Source organism: Aegilops tauschii, chromosome 3, assembly GCF_002575655.3.
Source record: "Aegilops tauschii subsp. strangulata cultivar AL8/78 chromosome 3, Aet v6.0, whole genome shotgun sequence".
NCBI classification, from domain to species: domain Eukaryota; kingdom Viridiplantae; phylum Streptophyta; class Magnoliopsida; order Poales; family Poaceae; genus Aegilops; species Aegilops tauschii.
Genome location: NC_053037.3, coordinates 124,813,107 through 124,839,745, shown reverse-complemented (window position 1 = coordinate 124,839,745; position 26,639 = coordinate 124,813,107). Strand labels below are relative to the sequence as shown.

General features: G+C 46.2%; 2 long non-coding RNA genes across 2 annotated transcripts; one reads left to right on the top strand and one right to left on the bottom strand.

Moving 5' to 3' along the window:
* Positions 1 to 2,131: 2,131 nt before the first annotated feature.
* On the bottom strand, positions 2,132 to 4,079 carry LOC141042299 (uncharacterized). Its single transcript, XR_012204437.1, has 2 exons — positions 3,462 to 4,079; positions 2,132 to 2,525 (listed from the first exon to the last, which is right to left on the bottom strand). It is a non-coding gene; the product is annotated as an uncharacterized lncRNA (long non-coding RNA).
* Positions 4,080 to 16,153: 12,074 nt separating this feature from the next.
* Positions 16,154 to 16,811, top strand: LOC123497827 (uncharacterized). The gene is made up of 2 exons (XR_006671846.1): positions 16,154 to 16,457; positions 16,551 to 16,811. It is a non-coding gene; the product is annotated as an uncharacterized lncRNA (long non-coding RNA).
* Positions 16,812 to 26,639: the final 9,828 nt, after the last annotated feature.

The following is a 26,639-nucleotide window of genomic DNA, read 5'->3' as shown; positions in this document are numbered from 1 at the left end:
TCATGACACTCGGGCCCTAGTGACAAGCATTAAGCATAGCAAAGTCATAGCAACATCAATCTCAGAACATAGTGGATACTAGGGATCAAACCCTAACAAAACTAACTCGATTACATGATAAATCTCATCCAACCCATCACCGTCCAGCAAGCCTACGATGGAATTACTCACGCACGGCGGTGAGCATCATGAAATTGGTGATGGAGGATGGTTGATGATGACGATGGCGACGAATTCCCCTCTCCGGAGCCCCGAACGGACTCCAGATCAACCCTCCCGAGAGAGATTAGGGCTTGGCGGCGGCTCCGTATCGTAAAACGTGATGAATCCTTCTCTCTGATTTTTTTCTCCCCGAACGTGAATATATAGAGTTGGAGTTGAGGTCGGTGGAGAACCAGGGGGCCCACGAGGTAGGGGGCGCACCCAGGGGGCAGGCGCGCCTCCCACCCTCGGGGACAGGGTGTGGGCCCCCTGGCCTTGATTCTTTCGCCAGTATTTTTTATTATTTCCAAAAATAATCTCCGTGAAGTTTCAGGTCATTCCGAGAACTTTTGTTTCTGCACAAAAATAAAACCATGGCAATTTTGCTGAAAACAGCGTCAGTCTGGGTTAGTTCCATTCAAATCATGCAAGTTAGAGTCCAAAACAAGTGCAAAAGTGTTTGGAAAAGTTGATACGACGGAGACGTATCAGGGGCCCCAACCCTAGTTGCTGGTACCCCCTCCTTCCCCTTCCCCCTCCATCGGCGCCGGAGGTATTGCTCCCTCTCGTGGGTCATAGGGTGGCGCGGGGCGCCCTGGCTCGAGGGTGTGGTCCCAATATGGATCGCGGCGGCGCCGATCTGGACCAAGGCACTCTGATCTATACAATGGTAGCGCGAGACCGGTTGGCGTCCTAGCGGTGGCCATGGCAGCAGGGCTGGCACTGCCCTTCCCGATCTGGGGTGGAGGGTCCTGTATCAGGGGCGGCGGGCCCTGGGATGGCCTCCCTATCCGGTGGCGCAGCGGGAAGGGTGGGCTGCCAGGGATCGAATCGGGTGGCCGACAATTCACGGGTGGGGTGGTGCAGAGGCTTGTTGCCCCGGCAGCCGACGATGTCGAGCCGCTTCTTCCTCCAACCCATGTTGCGTGCACTCCATCTTACCGGACAATGTCGCACTGCTAGCCGGTCACCGGGTTGGACGGAGCGGATGTAGGGATCTGGACTTGGATAATTCCCTGGCCGGCTGCTGCCGGCTGCGACGGTGACAACACCCAAGGGTGCCATTTTTCTTCCTGGAGACGTTGTTCGGGTCAGACCTACCTTTTCTCACCTCACGGTCTCTCGGGTGAAAACCCTAGGGCGGAGACGGCGCTATGGCGTCGTCGTGAGAGCTATGTGGCAGTGGGCACCGCTTGGATGCGCGAGCAGTTGCAGATGGCGTGCCCCTCTTCCTCAAAGTGGCAGATGTTCAGGGAAAACCCTAATTCTAAGTCTCCCAGATTAGATGATGACGGAGACTATGGTGTCGTTCTCCCTCCTAGGGGCATCGTTTTGGAGCAGAGGTTCACTGGAGGGGCCAACAGGTGGAGCGGTGTCAAATCGACCGAATTGAAGACGGTGTGTCTCGGCAGCGTGGAGCAGTGGAGTCTCATAGTTGGACGTGGTTCGATGGACGCGCACATGTTGGTGACGCTGTCTGGTGTCGTAGTGACGTCGATGGCAGATATGACTGGCAAGATCTATGCAATGATTCCTCCTGAAGACGGGATGGCAACGACAGATCCTAGAGCATGCGCATGCGATGCACGTTATGGGATGCCTAGAACGGCTAGTCTTAAAGCCACTGCATTAGATTGTGTCTGTTATGCAGAAAGGGCACATCTATATATTTGTAGGTGTAGCGATTTGTTCGCCTAGAAGATGGCTTTGGGTTGATCTTTGTATTCATTTTGTCAGGCTCTGGTAAATAATTAATAAAGATGATTGTGTGCATCATGTAGATGCAGGGGTAATCCTCATTTTCGAAAAAAAGGTAACCTCATTCCCCATATCTAACCAGTCCACTACCCCCCAAACCGTGCCAGCCTTTCACTCCGGTGTGGTATCAAACCAAACGACTAATCCATTTCAACCCATGGAGGCAACAAGATGAGACAGGGCCTGCTGCTCACTTCATTTTCAACCACATTTGGAAGAGTGCTCCAATGCTTAGACAGAGAAGAAATTTTCATCTGCCTTCATACAGTTATTCTACTGAATTGCAGTACAAATTACAAGAAGGCCAGCCAGCCGTCCAGACCTACAAGGCTAGAACAGTCCACGGGCTGAACATGTCTACTTATGAAAATACATCAAGAAAATATTGAAAATGTTCTTGACACAAAACACTTGGATCCGGGAGGTAGGCGGTGATAGCGCTAGAGGAGAGTGACGGCCACGGAAGTTGCAAGCAGATGAATAAACTTTTGGTTGCTTTTGACAAAAATACTGACTGCTGAACCAATAGAATCCATCACACATTGCCCCCCTTGGTGATCAGACACCTGACAAAACACGTATCTGAGGTAGATGAATCTATGCTGTTAGCTTAACAAAGTTAGCAGCGGGCTAGCTTATAGACTGAAATAATAGCAACTCTTTCCTAAATATAAGTTCAGAACGAAGAAACTTTAACATTTCCTAGCAGTTTCATCATCCAACTAGGCATGGCAGCAGCAGGATACAAGATTGCATTTCAGTTATAGGAATTCTTTTCATGAGATAATTAGACCGACGGTTGAAGCTGACATCTAGCTAGTACTCTTCTCATGAATGTTATAGCAACTCTTTCGTTGTTGACTATCAAAGAAATCTAGCGCTGGAAGGAACTGATGGATGTTCTGATTAAGAAAATAAAAACAGCATTATAACAAGCCCACATTCCCAGATCAATACAAGTATGCAAGCTAGAATTATAGGAATCACACAATGAACAATACGATTCAATCTGAATTCTTCATACAAAGGAAAGGTAGGCAAACAAGTTGTGAACATTTGCATGCGAAAATGCAGACCATCTTTTACAAACACAAAGTTGATAGTAGTACAGAGCATGCATGTCATTAGTAACCCTCTCCAGTCATCAACTTCATGAAATGTATTCCTCCGTTCTAAATATAAGTCTTTTTAGATATTCCAATGCGGACTACATACGGAGCAAAATGAGTAAATCTACACTCTCCTTGTTGAAATTTCTAAAAAACATATATTTAGAAACGGAGCGAGTAGATTGCAACAACCAAATCCATACATATGGCCAGGTTAATCAAGCCCTCTGTAATTTCTAAGTGCACTACAAGAACTTATCTAAAATAAACAGTACAATTCTCACAGAAACATTTCAAAAAAAATATTCTCACAGAAACTTGAGGAAATTCCTCTGTCCCAAATAAACATGCCTAATAAAGTAATATTGTCGTAGCACAGCAGTAAGTACGCACATATGGATCTGAGTGACACAGCAGCGAGTGACTAGCACCACCATAGAAGAAGTGCAGCGGCAACAGCGCAGAGCATCGGGGGATGGAGCCGCCCTCCGGCTTGCACGTGGGACCCAGATAGGAACCCATAGTGGTGCCCGGCCGGCGGGCTGCGGTGGTACATCCCAGGCGGCGGCATCTTCGGGCAGTTGCAAGCCGTGGGCTGCGGCATCTGCTGGCAGTTGCACGGCGTCGTCGGTGGCGCCGGCGGCGGGCCGGTGGGAGGGGACGCCGAGGGCGGCGGAGGAGAGTAGTAGTAGAACTGCTTCACCAGTGGAGGCGGCTGCGCAGCGGCCCCGTCGTCGGCGGCGGCCGGCCGCGGCAACGGCAACGGCGAGGACAGGAGGAGCAGGAGGAGGAGCTGCTGCTGGGGTGCCATGGGAGATGAGGGGCGAGACGAGATGCGTAGCTAGGCAGATGGTGGAACTAGCTCGAGCCCGCGTGGTGTGGTGTGGTATACAGCCGTACTCCCTGGGAACACTGCTCCGGCGGTGAGATGTGGCACTGAAAAGCGTGTCGCACGGTTGGAATTACGAGGTTTGAGACGGAGGGCGCCGCGCAGCTTCAAACTAAATATATAAAGCCGCATAGAGGTCAAGCATAACAAGCCTTATGGAGATCCACGAGAAAGAAAATAAGATAACACCGAAAAGATACTCCCTCCGTTCCATAATAATAATACACTATTAAGGAAAGCTCTAGTAGTAGCACGGGTTTTGGTGCTATCAGCAGTGCGGGTAGCCGTGCTATTACTACGGCGCTACAGCTAACAGTTAGTAGTAGCGCGGTCTAGATACACGCTACTACTATTGACTATATCAGTAGCGCTTTTCTGGAACGCGCTACTATTAAGTAGCTGTAGCGCTTTTCTGTTCCCGCGCTACTGCTTTATCTTTCATCATTTCTCCCTGCATCCTACATCGTTTCAATAAACTGCAGTTTCACATATAATAAACTGCAATTTCACATATACCAGATAACAATATCATTAACCACAATACCATATAGTCATACAGTAGTCATACAATATCATAAAGCATTATAGGTACTCATACATAGTCAACATGCATCCTCACATGAATATAGCATATATGATAAGCAGTACTCTAGGTAGTCTTACAGCCACACATATATAGCAGTTCTACTAGGTATATATAGTCATACAGCCACACACACATATGTAGTTCTAGATGATATCGACGACGATCATCATCCTCAAGCCTGGGCGGTGGGTGTTCCTGATAGTAATTAGGATGGCCTGTCCAACACGAAGATTCTTGCCAACGAGAAATCTCTTCCACCCAACCGAGCTTAAGTGTGTGCGACCATCCGTGTCCATGCCATAAGTACAGGTGGTGACGGAGCCCCTTGCGGTAAGGCGTATTCCAGCTGAGCCTTCTTCATCAGGCTCGATACCGCAACTCATAGATAAGCTCTTTGGCAATTTCTGAATAAGAAAAACATATCAATTAATAAGTAGCCTCGCACATACTCTTGCAAATATATTCTACTAAGTATAGATTTCTACACTATCAAAAAGACACAGTACTACACATTTCTACTAAGCATGAATTCTACTAATAAGTATGGATTATCTACACTATTAATAGTTCCTTGGATTCTACACTAATAAGCATGTCATCGGACACTACACTAAAGCATATTATCAACTAGATTCCACACATCATATCATTGGACTCTACACTAAGCATATCATCGGATTCACTAAGCATATCATCGGATATTTTGCATTTGTAAGTATAACAATAAAGCATATATATATCATCAAATTACTACAGTTAGTATAGCATACCATATCATGCCGATCAACCATGGTACTTGTCAGGCGGGTCACGAATGGCACCCGACAAAGTCATCACGTGGAGAAATTATGTCCCATAGGTTGCACACCTCCTCCTTGCTTAGCCTCATTCTTTGAGCATAGATGGCTTCATGAAGTGGGTCCTCATCATGTTCATCAAGTGGGTCCTCATCATCTTCATCATCTTCCACCTTGTTGATATAAATGACAGCCAACTTTGGGTCTTTCTGCTCTAAAGGAGAAGCTGATCAACTCACCACCAGTAACACCCATGCGGGCGAGGAAACGGGCCCATCCATCTCCTCCAATCTGCGACATATTGCGTCCTTTCTCGACCTCCATAGTGTAGGGCCCCCCAGGAGCCTCAAAGGTCACCGTGTCTCCTGTCAGCTTGTTGAATTTCAACCTCACATTGCATGGGATGATCTGTGTAAAAAAAGCAAAATGACACAATGCATTAATGCCAACACTAAAAACAAAACAGTTGTTACATTTCATATAATTTCTTACCGCCGCATGACGAAAACTCGGCTGGAAGTAGATGTCGAACAGCTTGCCAGTTGCAAGGCTGCTGGCGCACCTTGACTTGCACAGTCGACATGGTGGTGGTGGTCGTGCCATTTTTCTAAAGCAATATGAGCAAATATGAACGATCCATTTCACAGGAAAGAAAAACAATAACATAAAGTTGCTAATTAAGTGAGTAAGTATAGTAAGTGATACAAATTAAAGGTGTCTCTGAATTATGATCCTGGGTGATGCTTGTAGCAAGAAAATATCTATCTAATTTGCACACCAGCAAAAGCACACCCCCAGCCCTCACAAGAAAATTTGATAAGTCCAATGTAAACAACTACTGTGAGCATGAAGATACACAACACATCGACTCCAGTAACTTAGCACTTGCAAACCAAATACTTGTATCAAAACCAATATCTACCAGAAAAAAAGAACTACACCTCACTAAGCCGCTGCCTATTCCATTAGCATTTGAACTTTCCTACGACGTAGTTAACGAATATGACATGTTCATTCTACCAAATGAGTAAATAGTTTCAGTATCACTAGAAACTATCAACTATGTCTAAAAATAATATACTAAACCCTAGTAGTAATTCAGTTAAGTAGAAACTATCAACTAAACCCTAGAAACTATCCTAAATCAAAGTGTTATATATGACCAGAGGCTTATATCAACTAAAAACTATCAACTATGTCTAAATTTTTACTAATCAGTTAATCATACGAAATCAAAATTGTTATATATCAACTACAAACTATTAAGTAAATCAAAATGCCGCATATCAACAAGAAAAATATCAACTAGCCTACTAAATCAAAATGTAGCAGGCAGGAGGGGGTTGTGGATGGAGGAGGGAGGAGGGAGAAGGAGGGGCGATTGGAGGAGGGAGGAGGAAGGAGGACGGAGGAGGAAGGTGGAGCGAGGAGGGGCCGATCGACGGCGAATGGAGGAGTGGAGGGAGGATGTACGGAGGAGGAGGGGCGGGGAGGAGGGAGGAGGGGGAGGTGACGGCGGCGCAGAGGGAGGAGGGGGAGGATTACTGAGTCCAGGGAGGAGGGGGGTGACGGCGGCGCAGAGGGAGGAGGGATAGACGAGGGCGGCCGGCGGGGGAGGACCGGCGCGGGAGGATTGAGGAGGGGGATCGAGTGAGTGTGAGTGCGAGTGTGAGTGGAGAGATCGAGAGTGAGGGGCGGCCGATTGGGGAAGATAGAATGGCTTAGCAGTAGCGCGCTACAGGGAAATGCGCTACTACTAAACTCCCTAGCAGGAGCGCCTTCCAGCCAAGAAGCGCTGCTGCTACGCCATAGCAGTAGCGCCTTCTTCTAAAATGCGCTACTGCTATGTGTAAGCATGTAAAAATATACATCAAAAATACATTGATCATCAATGCTCTTTTTGTGTACAATCTGAATTGTCAATATGAGTCCTCACCGGTTTAAAAACCGGAGAAGACTCATATTGCGGCCACAAATTCTACACATAGAGTTCAATGAAGACCAAGTGGTTGTGATAGTTTGAGAAGTAACATATTTAAGGTGGTAAAAACCCTGTTCGCGAAGCGAGGTGGGACTAAATTTAGGTGCAAGGAGTGGAGTAAACTTAGCAGTAGCGGGCATTGTCAAAAGGCGCTGCTGCTATGATCAGTAGCAGTAGCGCTCTTTGGATTAAGGCGCTGCTATAACTAGCTTGGCGGCGGGGTCGTGGCAATTATAGCAGTAGCGCGGCTTCTTACAGACGCGCTACTGCTACCTTTATTTCAGCAGTGCGTTTATTTGGCACGCGCTACTGCTACGTACCAGCAGCGTCTTGTTTTAAAGCGCGCTGCTGGTAAAATTCTGTGTATAAACTTTTCCCTAATAGTGATATAAAAGGGTTTTTGACACTAACGTAGCGTCAAAGGGACAAAAGGAGTACAAGGCACTGATCGGTCAACTTAAAAAGATAGTAAACAGAGTGGATCAGGCACGCTCTATGCAGACGAAGGGGGTAAACGACTAAGGTCGATAGGAAAAATATCAAGTGGTATTATCCTTCACATGCTATCATACTCCAGCTTTAAAAAAATTGACATTTAGATGTTTAAAAAAAATTGTGGATGTTCACAAGACATATATCTATTACTCCTAAAAAGATCATACCAAAATTCAAAATGCACATTGAGAAACAAGAAAAAACAAATCTAGAATGAATAGTGTCAAAAGAAGACAAAATATGAATAGTGTCAGAAATGATACTTATCACATATGGATTTGTCTTTTTTGTTTCTCAATGCACATTTCGAATTTTGATCTGAATTTTTTAGGGGCTATAAACATATGTCTTGTGAACATACACAAATCTTTTCAGAATTTTTTGAAACATCTAAATATGATTATCAAAATTTAAATCATGGAAGCATGTAAAAGGGTGGTATCACCTGATATCTACCCAAGGTCGATATCTGTAACTTTGTTGATAGCATGAATCATCATAAGGTTGGACAACACTATCTCGGCAAATTCTCTGTCATTCCTCTCCCCGAGAGGTAACATGGCTTAAATAAAATAGTACTCCATCCGTTTCAAAATAATTAAAGTTTTAAGATTTTTGTGCGTTCAATTTTTTAAAATTTAACCAAATTCGTCCGATGATAATCCTATGTTTTAATTATTTTGGAAAAGGGAGAGTAGTTTTAAAGATATATAATGACAGTTAGAAATAACAGCTTCGAGAGAACATCGTTTTGCTGACCAAGTTCACTGGAGCTCAATTTTTTTGAAAAAAAATCAAAAATCAAACTTTTCGATTTAAAAAAATCTGAAAAATGTGAAAGTAAAAAAGGATGTTATTTGTATGTGTATAATTTTTTTGGATGAAATACCTTAAAATGCGATCTATATAAAAAAGACAAGTTCATGGCCTAGGAGGATGAATAGTATCATGTGTTCAAAAGCCCTAGATTTTTTTTGCACGACCCTCATTTCAACGTATTTTGCCCTTTACAATTTACACACATGTGTGTTATGCCTTCATGCGTTTGTATTTTTTTCAGAATTTTTTGACACATAAAAATTTGAATTTGGAGGCCTCCATGGAGGCCAAGCTCCAAAAGCAATTTTCGCAACTTCGATAGCTAACTTATGTTGGCAACTTTAAAGAGCCTAGGTTTTAAAGAGCACAATTTAATGGTGAAGACCCGCCAAACAACTCGAAGAGGTTGATCGGTACAACCCCTATAGCAGGACCACAACGTCGTGCAATCGCTTGGCCCCTGCCGTTTGTCAAGGTTGATCGTCGAGGAAAGTCTATCTTTGAGGAGCTACTAAAGCTAAACCCTAATTTTGTAGGGGATCGCAACAACGTCTTTGACATATCAAACTCGCGAACCCCTAACCATTTACATGGTAGCCAAAGCCTTGATAGAGATTGGATCTAGTCCGTTCGTTGCGTAAAGGGCATTGTGGTGGTATTGCATGATAAGATAGTTTCTCCTTTTCTCTAATGATTAGGATCATCTTTGACGGCAAGTGACAATAATCTGCGTGGCCCTCGTTACACCGCTTGGATTGGGGTTTTGTCGGTGAATCGAAGGTGGATAGCGCACGTGTCACGTACGTGCTGCTACCTATCGAGGCCACCGCGCGTGATGCGCGGACCTAGGTGCTCCCGCGTGAAACCTACATATGTAGTATCAGGGCACTTACAAGAAAAGCTTCTACATAAAACAATCTTTTTTTGCGGAAATAACTTGCATTACTGAACCATAAGGACTAGAATCAGCAATGCATCTGTCCTTGACATCTTCACCACAACTTAACCAAACTGCTATATGGCCACTATGACTAGCATAATTTGCTAAGAAATAACTAACAGATTTTGGTTACGACTAATATGATGTGACGCCCCCGATTTGACCGTACACTAATCATGCACGCAAATGTGTACGATCAAGATCAGGGACTCACGGGAAGATATCACAACACAACTCTACAACATAAATAAGTCATACAAGCATCATAATACAAGCCAGGGGCCTCGAGGGCTCGGATACAAGTGCTCGATCATAGACGAGTCAGCGGAAGCAACAATATCTGAGTACAGACATAAGTTAAACAAGTTTGCCTTAAGAAGGCTAGCACAAACTGGGATACAGATCGAACGAGGCGTAGGCCTCCTGCCTGGGATCCTCCTAACTACTCCTGGTCGTCGTCAGCGGGCTGCACGTAGTAGTAGGCACCTCCAGTGTCGTAGGTGTCGTCGTCGATGGTGGCGTCTGGCTCCTAGACTCCAACATCTGGTTGCTACAACCAGATAGAAAGGAAAAGGGGAAAAGAGGGAGAGAAGCAACCGTGAGTACTCATCCAAAGTACTCGCAAGCAAGGAGCTACACTACATATGCATGGGTATATGTGTAAAGGGGCATATCAGTGGACTGAACTGCAGAATGCCAGAATAAGAGGGGGATAGCTAATCCTGTCGAAGACTACGCTTCTGGCCATCTCCATCTTGCAGCATGTAGAAGAGAGTAGACTGAAGTCCTCCAAGTAGCATCGCATAGCATAATCCTACCCGGCGATCCCCTCCTCGTCGCCCTGTTAGAGAGCGATCACCGGGCTGTATCTGGCACTTGGAAGGGTGTATTTTATTCAGTATCCGGTTCTAGTTGTCATAAGGTCAAGGTACAACTCCGGGTCATCCTTTTACCGAGGGACATGGCTATTCGAATAGATAAACTTCCCTGCAGGGGTGCACCACATAACCCAACACGCTCGATCCCATCTGGCCGGACACATTTTTCTGGGTCATGCCCGGCCGCGGAATATCAACACGTCGCAGCCCCACCTAGGCTCAACAGAGAGGTCAACACACCGGTCTAAATCCTATGCGCGCAGGGGTCTGGGCCCATCGCCCATTGCACACCTGCACGTTGCGTACGCGGCCGGAAGCAGACCTAGCCCCCTTAATACAAGCGCGAGCTTATGGTCCAATGCGGCGCGCGCCACTCAGTTGCTGACGTCACGAAGGCTTCGGCTGATACCACGACGCCGGGATACCCATAACTACTCCCGCGTAGATGGTTAGTGCGTATAGACCAAATGGCCAGACTCAGATCAAATACCAAGAACTCGTTAAGCGTGTTATGTCGAAGTAACCGCGGACGCCGTCCAGGGCCAGGCCCACCTCTCACCTAGGCGGTCTCAACCTGCCCTGTCGCTCCGCCACAAAGATCCAATTGCGGGTACTCCTACGAGCCGACCCGACTTTAGTCATCACATGTGTCATGTATATGGTATATAAGTATATACCCGTGATCACCGCCCAGGTGATCACGGCCCGATAGTATAGCACAGCAGACGGACAAGAATGTAGGGCCACTGATGGAAAACTAGCATCCTATACTAAGCATGTAGGATTGCAGGTAAAGGAATAACAGTAGAAGCAAGGACAGGCTATGCATCAGGATAGGATTAACGGAAAGCAGTAACATGCTACACTACTCTAATGCAAGCAGTATAGAGGAGAATAGGAGATATCTGGTGATCAAGGGGGGGGGGGGCTTGCCTGGTTGCTCTGGCAAGTAGGAGGGGTCGTCAACTCCGTAGTCGAACTGGGCAGCAGCAGCGTCGGTCTCGTAGTCTACCGGAGAGAAGAGGGGGGAAGAAACAGTAAATACAATGCAAACATAAGCATGACGATGCGTGACATGACAATGAGCAGTGCTAGGTGTGTCCTAACGCGACAGTAGATGATACCGACGAAGGGGGGAACATCCGGGAAAGTATTCCCGATGTTTTGCGTTTTCGGACAGACGGACCGGAGGGGGAAAGTTCCATGTTCGCTATGCTAGGAACGTGTGGCTGAAAAACGGACTGCGTATTCGGATTCGTCTCGTCGTTCTGAGCAACTTTCATGTACAAAGTTTTTTCATCCGAGCTACGGTTTATTTTCTACGATTTTTCAAAGGTTCAGCAATATTCTGAAATTTGTTTTAATTACTAAATTCGTCAGAAAATGAATTGTGACATCATCCTGGCGTCAGCCCTGCATCAGCGGTCAACAGACCAGTTGACTGGTCAACAGGGCCCACGCGGGGCCCACATGCAGTGACTGGGCGCTGCCCAGTCAGCATCTGACTGGGTCAACGGGACCCATGGGGCCCACTGGCAGTGGCTCTCGGGTGGCCCCAGGCCAGCCACGTCGGCGGCCGGCGCCGGAGTTGGCTCCGGCGAGCCAAAACGCGGCGGAGGGTGCGGCCGTGCGTCGGGATTCGCCGTTCGGCGGCCAAAATGGACGCGGCCGACGCCGTTCGAACGGGAGCGGCGAGCCGCAGCTATCCGCGTTGGTGGCCGGCCCCGAGGCGGCCGGAAACGGCGTCGGCGTGGAGCACGGGCGGCGGTGGCCTTCGGGCGCTCGACGGCGATGGGGCTCCGGGACATGGCTTGCCGCGCGGAGCGGCTCTACGGGCGGCTGGTGCTCGCGCGCATCCACTGCCGTAGTCGGCAGTAGGCGGGAGGCGACGAGCTCACCGGAGACGAGCTCGCGGCAGCGGCCGAAGCACTGGCCCGTCGAGGACGGCGCCAGGGGGAGCGGGAGGAGCAGTGGCGCGTGCAGTGGGCGCGGGCGGAGGTGCTGAGCACGGCGGGGTGGTCGGCCGCGAGCTCTGCGGGCCGTGGCCATGGCGGCGAGCACCACCGCGGTGACGAGCTCGGGCACGACGGTGGGAGCAGCTACGGGGCAAGAAGAGAAGCACGAGGAGAGGGGAGAAGGGGGCGGAGCTCACAGTGCTCCTGCAGGTGTGCTCAAGCGTGCTCGAGGAGGGCTCGGTGCGGCGGAATCGGCGGCGAAGCTCGTCGGAGCAGAGGAGGAAGACGGCGGCGTCGTGGGCGTTGCGGTGGCTCCGAGCTCCAACGGAGTGCACCAGTCGAAGCAGCGGACGACGGCGGACCTCGGGGACACAGTGGAGCGGTGAGGTGGGCACAGTGGCCGTGGCTAGGCCGGAGCCATAGCGGCGGTGGCGTTCGGATGCGAAGGGGAAGGAGAGGGCGAGGTGGATCCGAGGGAGGAGGGAGAGGCGCAGGAACCGAGGGCGAGAGTGGGGGCGAGTGGGAGGCGCGATCGAGGAGGCGGGGCGTGGCGGCCTTATCCTCCCCCGTCGCCGGCGAGGGGGTGCGGCGGGGACGTGCCCCTGTTCCGACCCCGGTCGGGGGAACAGGGAAGGGGAGGGAACGACCGAGGGAGGCGGGCTGGCCTGCTGGGCCAGCTGGCTCGGGTGGGCCGAAGCCCAAGTGGGGCAGGGGCTTTCTCTCTCTCTGCTTTTCCTTTTTCTTTTGTATTGTTTTGTTTTCTGTTTTCTTTATCTATTTTCTTTTCTATTTTATTTTTTTAATTCCTCTTTTATAAAATATAAATACAACTCCTAAATTAATGTTATAATTTATTCTACTGCCCCAAAAAGTTTGACACCTAATTAAAATAGTTTGCATTATTATTATTTTTAAAAGGCATTTAATTAATTGTCATAGCTGCTGTTTTAATTACTTTAGAGCCTTTAAACATTTTATAAAAGTGTGGTTTCTCCACAATAATTACCTATGCATTATTTGGCAACACCCCAACATTTTAGTTTTAATATTTGAAAATCTTTACCATTTGACTTTACTTTAAGTTTGAATTTCGAATCGATTTTGAAATAACACGAGATTAACAACAGTAACCGGGGTGACGTGGCATCATTAGCGTGGGATTACTGTAGCATGATTATCCGGGCGTTACATATGAGTAATATAAGTTTGACTAATATGAGTAATACAAATTTGACATGACTTCAATAGCATCTTGATTTCCTCTATCACTGTCATATATGTGCGCAAAAACTCAGGTGTCTTCTTCTGCACTAAGTTCACTATCTACAAACAATCAACCTCCACCACGAGCGGCATATCGCACCACTGGAATGACAATGAAATACACTTCAAGAGTACTGATAGTTCTGCCTCTAGAGCGTTGGAACAGGGGACCAACATTTGACACGAAGTGAAGATGACCTTCCCAAAGTTATCTCGCAAAATCATACCAGTGCTAGTAGTTCCAACAATGCAGATGAAACATCCATATTATTTCTGTAATGGATGTTGGAGTACCTGCCTCCTGGTGCTCTTCGTAGGTGAGATGGCTCTCCGCACCTTTCGTTTCACGGTCACATGCCGAGGGGGCCTCTCGAGGGCTCTCCGTGTCGTCCGATCAGCCCAGACGGCTCGCGCGATGGGTGGAGCACGCGCGCCCATGGCCACTGTCTTTGCGACGGCCTCGGTTGCGCGTGTGTTCGGTGTCTCACGGGTTGTCTCGCGCGCGGGGGGTCAGCCATACCTATGCTTCGGGGTCCTTGTCCCCTGCCTGGCTGGTTCGGTCACACCAGACGGGGTGCGTTGTGGTCTTAGAGCCGGCTCGTGCATGGGGCCTGTTTTGTTGGGCCCACACGGGTACGTGCGTGCGGCACACGTGGTGCAATGCCTGCATGTGCCGGTGAAAATGCAACTAATCCCTGGGTGGTTTTGGTAATTCATAACAACATATATCTCATTGAACTAATGTCCATTCAAGATACATATTTCAGGATGTTCACTGATTGGCATCGCATGACAAAGAGATGTGGACCCCTCAAAATGCTAAGGACAAAGATTGACAAAGGCTTAAGACTCTTCATTTTTGTTTAAGTGATCCGAGATCACATTGAGTCCATAGGAAAACCAATACTATTAAAAGGGGATGAGGTGTTGCTTAATGGTCTACTTGCTCAAATGCTTATTGAAATTGCTCCAAAACCCTCAGCCACTTTCTCTATCCAAATATGTCCAAAACCTAAACTCCAACTCGGCCCCACCGATATCTTCCATCCGGAGCCACCGAGTTCTTCTTGACATAGCCACTTCCAGAAACCCGAACAGTTCGGTCTCACCGATACGAATCTCGGTCCCACCGAGATGGCCTTGCCAGCTCTCTGTGACTTGTTGCATTCACTTCGGTCTCACCGAGTTGTTGCAATCGGTCACACCGAGTTGTTGCAATCGGTCCCACCGAGTTGTTGCAATCAGTCCCACTGAGTTGGGTTGACAGATTCTCTATTGCTCATTGCATTCACTTCGGTCTCACCGACATGATGCAATTGGTGCCACTGAGATGAACTTTTCCCTAAGCCCTAGCATATCGGTCCCACCGAGTTGTTCCCATCGGTCCCATCGAGATTCCCAACGTTCATATTTTTGTACAGATCGGTGTCACCGAGTTTGCCAATCGGTGCCACCGAGATGGGTCAAAAATGTGTAATGGTTAGATTTTTTGTGGAGGCTATATATACCCCTCCACCCACTTCTTCTCATTGAGGAGAGCCATCAGAACGTGCCTACACTTCCACCATTCATTTTCCGAGAGAGAGAGACACCTACTCATGTGTTGAGATCAAAAGATTCCACTCCAACCATTTGAACCTTGATTTCTAGCCTTCGCCAAGTTGCTTTCCACTCAAATCCTTCTTCCATCATAGCAAAATCTGTGTGAGAGAGTTGAGTGTTGGGGAGACTATCATTTGAAGCACAAGAGCAAGGAGTTCATCATCAATACACCGTCTATTACCTTTTGGAGAGTGGTGTCTCCTAGATTGGTTCGGTGTCGCTTGGGAGCCTCCGTCCTGATGTGGAGTTGAACCAAGAAGTTTGTAAGGGCAAGGAGATCGCCTACTTCGTGAAGATCTACCCGAGTGAGGCAAGTCCTTCGTGGGCGATGGCCATGGTGGGATAGACAATGTTGGTTATTCGTGGACCCTTCGTGGGTGGAGCCCTCCGTGGACTCGTGCAACTGTTACCCTTCATGGGTTGAAGTCTCCATCAACGTGGACGTACGATAGCACCACCTATCGAAACCACGCCAAAAATCTCCATGCCTCCATTGCGTTTGCCTTCTCCAAACCCTTCCCTTTACCTTCATATGCAATGTTTTACTTTCCGCTGCTATACTATTAGAATTGCATGTGTAGGTTGATTGCTTGATTTGTCATAATTGCTAAAATCTGCCCACAACTAAAATTGTGAAAAGGAAATTTTTTTATTTGGTTAAGTAGTCTAATCACCCCCCTCTAGACATACTTTCGATCCTAGAGCCGGCGTTACACCCACCCGGTTGTTCGGAGGGCCGCCCAGCCGGCTGTGCGGCCCGAGCCATTCAACTGGCTATGCTGCCTAGGGGGCACTTGCATGGGCCTTTTGGCTACCTGGCTGTTTGGCAGGGGCGTTATGTAGGTTTTTCATGGGCCCGCCGGTTCGCATGGTTGTGGACGCACGACCAGACATGCCGCACGCATATATGCACACATTAGTTTTTTGGTATTTCTCCTTAAGGCAATTGCGTTGGTGGTGCATAGAAGGATGCCCACACTCTCTTCTTCCACATGACAGACGGCGGAGGTACGCCTCCTCCCTCCTTCCATCTCACAAATCTATGCCAGGAAGGATAGATGTGACCTTCAAGGCGGTGGTGCAAGATCTCGATCTGAGTGGGATGGACAGACGCGACAACCCAGACGGTAGCACTAACGCGGGAGGGACGGAAGGAGATGAGGAGGTCCAAAAGTCGATGGCTGGTATGTATGCATGTGTTTCCATTCACATGCTCTGTTTACCATGATATCGTTGTGATTGCAACATTAAATTTAGATGTGATACAATTCTCGCAGATCGACTTTTCTGTCATAGAAAGTTTTGGGCGCAAACGGCAGAACCTACATATTATCTAGGGTCTACCCAAAAAAGGCCAAAAGTCACACATGTTCTTCTTGAAAGTGGGCAGTCCAATCTCCAGATCACATCTCTGAGAGTCTCGGAGATGAGGAACGTGAATATTTTCATACTTTAGGCTCTTATGAATATTTAAGATTTAGTCATCGACTTGACCTGTTCGATGATCTTCATATTTCAATATTTAGTCATTGGCTTGATGTGTTGAGTATTCTTTTTTTTTTTTTGAGAATCACCCAGCCCCCAGCTTACATTACAAGGAGAGAATTATTACAATCCTCCATGAGGATGCTACTCAGGTTCGGAGGTACACCTCCAATAGAAAGAAAATCTCCCTGTTTCCTGACAAGAGCGGCAAAGCTCGTGCACCATCCTATTGCTGGGTCTTTTCACAGCCCTGAACTACACCTCTTTGAACACTGATTTTAGGTGCCACACGTCGGAGACCAAGGGGAATAGAGCCGATTTGTTACTCTCTTCATTATTCAGAATTGCTACAGCTTGTGCGCAGTCCGATTCCACATAGACTGGTCCCCTGTAGTGAGCACTTAGAACTGACAGCCCATGCAAAACAACACTGATCTCGGCTTCCTCAGCGCTATTACATGCCTGCATCCTCCTCCCACCCGCGAGGGTCACCACTCCCTGATGTGTTCTAACTATTACTCTGGCGGCTGTGTCGCCTGTACCCGACATAAAGGCAGCGTCGGTATTTAACTTCCAGGTACCCTCAGGAGGCGGCACCCGCTCGCTCCCTGTTGTATGCATGGAGACGCTCTCCGCTAAAATCGATTGGTCTGCAGGATTTTTGTCTACCGTTCTGTCCCCCTGAACTCCACACAGGCCCCATCCTTTATCTGCTTTCCTCTCTTGATTTCTGCCCGTCGCCTGTTCTCGACCCCATCTTGTCTTCCGACCAGGTGGGGATCAGCCTCGCATTCCGTCAGCTCACCCCACAGCCACTAATTTCTTCTGCATATTTGAGCAGAAATTGGGCAGATTGACCAATCGTTGTTTTTCCTTCTCCATGGATGCAATCATCTCTAAGCCACCAGGCGTGCCATATAAGCAACAGTACCTTTTTCCTTGTTTCAGTGTCACATTTATCTAGCAGGTTTTGTAGCCAGTCAACTCCAGTAAACTAAAATTGGTGTTCCATCGGTAAGTCCCACTATTTTCTCAACTCCTCTCTGAGCGCTCGGGCTTTCGTGCATTGTATAACCGCATGATATTCATCCTCTATTTCTCTCCCACAAATATTGCAAATGTTGTCTAGCTCCAGTGTTCTCTTCCACTTATTTTCTTTTGTGGGCAGGGTTTTTGTGGCCACCCTCCAAGCCAAGATTCGTACTTTTTCTAGGACCTTTGTTTTCCAGATAAAATCCTAAATGCTTCTGTTATCCGACTCATTTGCCGAGCTTGACTCCCTTAACTTCCTTGTTGTTTCAGGTTTGCACCCAGTTTGTACACACTCCAGACCGAAAATATGCCCGATTTTCTTCATGCCATGCTATACAATCCTCCGCCTCACTACTAGGTATCTTAATCTTACATATTTCCTCTACATCATATTCGTGGAAGGGTTGATGGATAAGAGGCTTGTTCCATTCCTTACTACCAGTTATCATGAGCTGGTTTACCCATCTAATCCTTAATCTCCTCTTAAACGCCATAACCTTCAGTCCACTTTTCCTAGGGACCCACTGGTCCCTTTGGATCTGTATTTTATTTCCATTGCCTACTCTCCAGATTATGCCCTTTTTCAATAGATCGAAACCATGCTCTATTCCTCTCCATGCTTGGGAGACATCCGACGCAAAGATCGTATCCAGAAGCTCACCCTTAGGATAGTACTTTGATTTTAGGACTCTTGCACACAAGCTGTCTGGTTTTTGGAGAAGACGCCAGCCTTGTCTCGCAAGGAGTGCTTGGTTGAAAATTTGCATGTCCCGAAAGCCTATTCCTCCCGCTCTCTTAGGTTTTATCATACGGTCCCATGCCATCCAATGAACCTTCCTTTGCCCTTCATCCTCTCCCCACCAAAACTCTCTGATGAGATGCTCATATTTATCACAAAATCCCACTGAGAATTTAAAGACACCCATGGCGAAGGTGGGCAGGGCTTGTACTATTGACTTGACACACACCTCCTTAGCAGCAAAAGACATATGCCTCCCAGCCCAATCGTTACATCTCTTCAAGAATATGTCCATGATGGGTTGGAAGTTTTCATCTTCCATCCTTCCTTATGGAGTTGGGAGCCCAAGGTACTTACTCTCAGAAGTAGATGTTTCACAAGCGAGGATATCCTTGATCTCATTTTGCAATGAGATAGGGCAATGTTCGCTAAAGAGGGTTGAGCATTTACTACTGCTGAACAGTTGACCCGTGCATTTTTGGAATAACGTGAGAGCATTCTTGACTGCTCTCGCTTGGTCACATGTGGCCTTGAAGAACACCAAGCTGTCATCCACAAACAGTAGGTTTGATATGCCTGGACTATTTCGGGCCACTTTAACTTGTGATATGCTTCCCCCTTGACCTCTCTGTTAAAAATTCTAGCAAGCCCATCTGCAACGAACAGGAACAAATAAGGGCTAAGGGGATCCCCTTTCCTGAGGCCTCTAGAAGGGAAAAACGGCTCCAACACTTCTCCATTCATTTTTACGAGAAGCGGACAGATTTAATGCATTTCATTATCCAGCTGATCCAGAGCGAATGAAAGCCCATCTTCTCCATAGCACCTTCAAGGATATCCCAGTCCACTCTATCATATGCTTTGGCAAGGTCCATCTTATACGCACAATGTGTATTATGAGGATTTTTACTATCCTGGATCTTGTGGAAGCACTCGAAAGCTATGATAGCATTGTGCGTAATCATCCTTCCTGGGATAAAAGTACTTTGTGTCTCGAAGATTAACTCATCTAACAAGGGCCTCAATCGGCTGACCAGGCATTTGGAGATTACCTTGTATATAACATTGCATAGACTTATCGGACGAAAGTCTTTCAAACTTTGTGGGTTCTTGCCTTTAGGGATTAAAACAATGGATGTATCGTTTATACCTTCAGGCATGATCCCACTCATGAAGAAGTTTTGCACAACAGCTACTACGTCTTTCCTGAAAGTCTCCCAATTACGTTGGAAAAAACGAGCCGGGAAGCCGTCCGAGCCTGGCTCTTTGAGGGGGCCGATCTGAAAAAGAGCATCACTTATTTCTTTCTCTGTAAATTCTTTAACCAAGCTGCTTTTCATCGCCTCCAATAGTGTACGTGGTAGAAGGCGAATTAATTCAAACGGCGCTACTCCTTCCTCCTTTGTATACAAGTCTTTGAAAAACTCTGTAGCCATAGTATCCAGTTCCTCTTTCTTCTCTATCCAATCCCCATCACCGTTCTTTAATTTCTTAATCGTATTTCTTTTCTGTCTCCAAGTTGCCTTCCGGTGGAAGTACCAGGTGTTTTGATCCCCCTCTCCGATCCAAGTAGCCCGCGAACGCTGGCGCCACATTACTTCCTCTCTAACTAGCAGCTCGTCTAACTCCTCAGCTGTCTTCTTTATTTGCACCTCCCTCCCCCCATGGTTTGGTTGTTCCGTTAGTTCTTTCAGGCGAATTCTATTTTTCATAATGCTAGAAGACACTGACCAAAATCCTTCTTTTCCCAAGCCATCAGCGAACTCTGAATCTTCTACAGTTTCTGGGCGACATCAGCCAGGTTGCTCGTTGTTCTTTCGCTGCTCCATGTTTCCCGTACAGTGGGTTCCAGGGACTGCACCCTTTCCCACATCATCTCATACCGAAGCTTCTTTTCTTTTTCATCAGTCGTTCTTCTTCAAATGTGAGTAACAGGTGAAATGGTCCGATCTCGAGGTGACAATGTGCTGAATCTGTGCTTGTGGAAACCTGTCACTCCATGTTGGTGATGCCACTCCTCTGTCCAGCCTCGCTCTGACCTTTTTCCCACCGCTTTGCTTATTGTCAAACGTCCATTCTGGGCCTCTAAAGCCAAGATCGTGCAGATCACACCAACCAATACCTCCCTAAAATTCCTCATATTATTTTCAGATCGTTTTGTCGCTGAGAAGTGCTCTCCTTGCCACATAGTTTCGTTGAAGTCTCCGATCATCAACCAAGGTTCCGATGAACTGTATTTTATTCTCTTGAGCAAGTTCCACATGTGGTGTCTCTCTTGGGCTTTAGGCTCCCCATAGACAAAGGTACCTCGCCACAGAGAGCTATTAGGATCATTACGCACATGAACATCAATATACCGCGGTCCATAAGAGAGCAAATTTATTTCAATGCTATCGTCCCAGAATAGGGCAATGCCGGCACCTTTGCCCTTCCCATCATGGGTGATACAATGTTTCAGGCCTATTCTTTCCCTTATTCTCTTCACGCTCTCTTCACACTGCCGCCTTTCCGAGATGAACATGATAGTGGGGCGATGAGTGCGCACTAGGCACACTAACTCGCGAACTGTCCCGGGGTGGCCCAATCCCTGGCAGTTCCACCAGAGGACCGTCATTTCTCCCGACGGACGCTCTCCTTCGTGTCCGTCAGTTCCCCGGTAGCCCATACACCGGTTGCTTACTTAGCACCTAGCTCCCCCTTGGACCCCTCCTTTTCTCTCTCGGTACCTTTCTGTTTCTTACACATGTCGTTGCTCTCCACTATCTCACTGTCTACCCCTATTTCAGTTACAGGAGCATTACAGTTGGCCCTCTTTCCTAGGTGAAAGGATCAAGAAGAGGTGTCTAGAGGGGGGTGAATAGACCCTTAGCAAAGAAAAGTTGCAGTTTTTAATTTCTTCAAGTTAAGGTGGAGTTTTAACACAAGTTTAAACATTCACAATACATATCAAGCAAGCATGACAAGGGTATATGAGAAGCGGAAAGTAAAGCATGCAATTTGCAAGAATGTAAAGGGATGGGATTGGAGTGTGCAAACGCAATTGGAGACACGAAGATTTTTTTCCGTGGTTCCGATAGGTGGTGCTATCGTACATCCACGTTGATGGAGACTTCAACCCACGAAGGGTAACGGTTGCGCGAGTCCACGGAGGGCTCCACCCACGAAGGGTCCACGAAGAAGCAACCTTGTCTATCCCACCATGGCCATCGCCCACGAAGGGCTTGCCTCACTAGGGTAGATCTTCACGAAGTAGGCGATCTCCTTGCCCATACAAACTCCTTGGTTCAACTCCACAATCTTGACGGAGGCTCCCAAGTGACACCTAACCAATCTAGAAGACACCACTCTCCAATAGGTAATAGATGGTGTGTTGATGATGAACTCCTTGCTCTTGTGCTTCAAATGATAGTGTCCCAACACTCAACTCTCTCTCACTGATTTGGATTTGGTGGAAAGATGACTTGAGTGGAAAGCAAGTTGGAGAAGGCTAGAGATCAAGATTTATGTGTTTGGAATGGAATATCTTGATCTCAACACATGAGTAGGTGGTTCTCTCTCAGAAAATGTATGCTGGAAGTGTAGGCATGTTCTGATGGCTCTCCTCATGAATGAAGAGTGGGTGGACGGGTATATATAGCCTCCACACAAAATCTAACCGTTACACAAAATTCACCAAACTCGGTGGGACCGAATAAGAAAACTCAGTCAGACCGATTTAGTTCATAATGTGACCGTTAGGCATTTCGGTGGGATCGACATGATCAACTCGGTGGGACCGATGTGCTAGGGTTAGGGTAAAACCTCATCTCGGTTTGACCGATTACACAAACTCGGTGGGACCGATTTTGGTAATGAGCTAACCAGAGAGTTGGTCAAGCAAACTCGGTGAGACCGATTACAAATCTCGGTTGGGACGAAATTATTGCAACAGGAACCAGAGAGTTTGGATGCCCATCTCGGTGAGACCGGGATCCCATCGGTGAGACCGAATTGATTAGGGTTTCTAGCAGTGGCTATGTCAAATGAACTCGGTGGCGCCGTATAGATCAAATCGGTGGGGCCGAGTTTGAGTTTTGGTTTGGGACATATGTGGATATGAGAAAGTGGTTGAGGGCTTTGGAGCATATCAGTAAGCATTTTGAGCAAGCAAGCCATTAAGCAACACCTCATCCCCTTTTAATAGTATTTGCTTTTCTAGGGACTCAATGTGATCTTGGATCAGTAAAATGAAAATGTAGAGTCTTGAGCTTTTGAGCTTCAGCCAATCTCTTGTCCTTGACATCTTGAAGGGGTTCCACATTCTCTTGTCCACGCCACTCCATCTGTTGAACTTGTCTGAAATATAATAGATAAAAACATTTGTCCAACAAGAGATATGTTGACATTGATTACCAAAACCACCCAGGGAGCACTTGTGCTTTCAATCTCCCACTTTTTGGTAATTTATGACAACATACATCAAAGCTTTAGATAAGATATAGAGAATAGCAAGTAAAGCTTTGGAAAGACATGTAGCATGCATAGGCTCCCCCTACATGTATGCAATCATGTAAATAGAAATGTAAGAGCATGTGAATGCATGATCATGACAGAGCAAGCAATGTGTTACATGTATCTTGGCTATATGCATTAGAGCAAATGATGTGAATATAAGAAAGGTACCTTCATGTTCATGAGTCCTTCTTGCAAACAATATGTACATCAGCAAGAGATCATCATGCACATGAGTGTGATGCATATACTTACCTTGTGGTCTTGAGCTGACTTAGGAAGAGATGAACCTGAGTAAACAAGGTTAGATAACACAGCTACATCTACTAGATAGAGCAAACTAAAGAGCCACAAGATTACCAAGATTGGGTTGACATGTAGAGAGTGAGTACTAAGTACTCTATTGGATATAGACATGTCCCCAAAGGTAAAAGATATGCAGTGAATCGAACGATTTCCTTCCCTAGAAGTCTTTCTCCCTCTGAATCTTATATTGGATAATGGGACAAAATAGGGAAACAAAATCAGAGCAAAACAGATCAGAGCACAAATCATAACACAAATTGACATGTCTTTCCCCTCTTAAAGACATGTGACTTCTCTCCTCTTGAACACCAAGCATCTGGGGCCTTTGATGTGATTATCTCTCTCCCCCCTTTTTAAGTGATTAAGCTTTGATGTGACCTCTCTCTCCTCCTTTGACATCGATTTCCAAGAAGGGATCTTCTGGATTGTGAGTCAGAATAGGTTTGGTCCTTGAGTCACAGAGCAAAACAGCATATATAATGTGATGCTGGTAGAGGACAAGAATCATTGAGTGGAGCTGGAACAAAAATGCAGGATGCAAGTGGCAAATTATCTTCTCTGCAGGGAAATCGGTAACACCGAGTTATATACTTCGGTGGCACCGAATTGGTTTGGTTTAACCGAAAGCAACAGACCGGTGTGACCGAGTTCTATAGAGAGAACGTTTGTCACCTCAGCTCACTAGGCAAATAAGATCTCACAAAGATTTGCAAGGAATTAACTGAAGGATTTGCAATGAATTAGATGCAGGAAATGCAGAACAAAAACAGAAAAGAAAATCTAGATGAAGTTTTTTTGATTAAAAAGAAAGGGGACAAATATGGAAGGAACAAATGTAGGAACTTAGAGAAACACAACACTAGAGAACTTCATCTAGAATTGGGCGGCGACAAAGTCACCTATGTTAGAGTATATTGACTGAGGAGTTAAGTGTGAACACTTGATCATAAGTCATACTCATCGTTTAAGCTCTAAATGGGGTTACCATTTTTCATTTAAGCTTTTTGATGTGTTCACATCTTGTTGAGATGCTTTGACCCATGACTTGGGGGTAAAGCTTCTCTAAGATGGAATAACATACCTTGGGTGGTGGTGTTGAACTTGATCATGTAGTTGAACTTGTGTGGAGTGCTCAAGGTTGATGTAGCTCATCAATAGTTTGGAGCACCCCTTGGAGTTTGAGTTCATCTACCTACATGGGTTAGTCTTGCAAGGAAGAGCACTTGTGTATCCAAAATGACAATCATGAAATTTGATACCAAATGAAATTTGATATATAGAATTTGTCAAAGGATATGTTGAAGGGTTTTATGCTTCCTTGTCTTCAACCACCATATTGTAGAGACTTGGTGATGTAGAGATTGCTCAAGATGTGCGTGAGTTGCAATCTCATAGATTTAGATTCACCCAAGTACCTCCAATGGTTAGATAGCATGCAAGGGTACAAATATATCCAAGACATGTGATCATCATCATAAGAGAAAAGTCAAGGATTAGTCGTGGGGTCATGCCTTGCATGTATCCAAATGGAGTTTCTACTCCAAGTTTGAAGCATCAATGCTGTTCAATTCAACTCTCAAACGGCAAAATACTTTCTCATCAAGCGGTTTGGTGAATATATCCGCCAATTGCTTATCGGTGTGAACATGCTTAAGATCAATATCACCTTTAGCAACATGATCTCGAATGAAATGATGACGAACTTCAATATTCTTAGTTCGAGAATGTTGCATGGGATTATGAGCAATCTTAATAGCACTCTCATTGTCACAAAGCAATGGAACATGTTTCACATTGATCCCATAATCCTTAAGGGTCTGGGTCATCCAAAGTAATTGAGCACAACATAAACCGGCGGCAATGTATTCCGCTTCGGCGGTGGATAATGATACCGAGTTTTGTTTCTTGGAGGATCAAGATACAAGAGATCTACCAAGAAATTGACAAGTACCCGAAGTGGACTTTCTATCAATCTTGTCACCGGCATAGTCTGAGTCGGAATAGCCAACAAGATCAAAAGGAGACCTCTTAGGATACTAAATGCCAAAATTTGGTGTGTGAATTAAGTATCTCACTATCCTTTTCACAGCCTTAAGATGACATTCTTTGGGGGCCGCTTGATAACGTGCACACATGCACACACTTAGCATAATATCGGGACGGGAGGCACATAGATATAACAATGAACCAATCATAGAGCGGTAAACCTTTTGGTCAACTTATTTGCCATCCTTGGTCAAGTCAAGATGTCCACTAGTAGGCATTGGTGTTTTCATACCTTTGCTTTCTTGCATGTTGAACTTCTTGAATAAGTCCTTGGTGTACTTTGTTTGAGAAACAAAGGTGCCTTCCTTAGTTTGCTTGATTTGCAAACCAAGAAAGAACTTGAGTTCACTCATCATAGACATCTCAAACTTCTTCGACATTAGCTTCCCAAACTTTTCACTAAAATGAGGGTTAGTCGAACCAAATATGATATCATCAACATAAATTTGGCACACAAATAGTTCACCATTAACCTTTTTAGTGAAAAGAGTAGAATCAATCTTTCCAATCTCAAAGCCTTTTTCAATGAGAAACTTGGAAAAGCATTTATACCACGCTCTAGGAGCTTGTTTAAGACCATAAAGAGCTTTATGAAGTTTGTAAACATGGTCAGGTTTCTTAGGATTGACAAAACCGGGAGGTTGTTTAACATAAACTTCCTCCTCTATTTCACCATTTAGAAAAGCACTTTTAATGTCCATTTGGTACAAAGTGATATCATGGTGATTAGCATCGGCAAGTAAGATGCGGATGGACTCAAGTCTAGCAACAGGGGCATATGTCTCACCATAGTCCATACCTTCGACTTGAGTGTAGCCTTGGGTGAAGAGACGTGCTTTGTTGTGAACAACTTGTCAATCTTCTTCTTGCTTGTTGCGAAACACCCATTTGGTACCGATGATGTTGTGGTTGTTGTCGGGCTTCTCGACCAATGTCCACACTTGGTTTCTCTCAAAGTTGTGTAGCTCTTCATGCATTGCATTTATCCAATCCGGATCTTCCAATGCTTCTTCAACCTTCATAGGTTCAATGCTAGAAATGAATGAATAATGTTCAAAAAAGTTAGATAAACAAGTTTTAGAGCGAGTGATTCTCCCGGTTTGAATATCATTGAAGATTTGTTTGATGGGATGGTATCTTGAGACTCTTGCTCGAACTCGTGAGAGCTTTTGCTTGGGTCGGGGTGGAACATCTTCTTCATCATCTTGTCCTTCTTCTTGGCCTTCTTCATAGTTGATGTTGTCGTTCTCTTGTCTTGGTGGAGAAG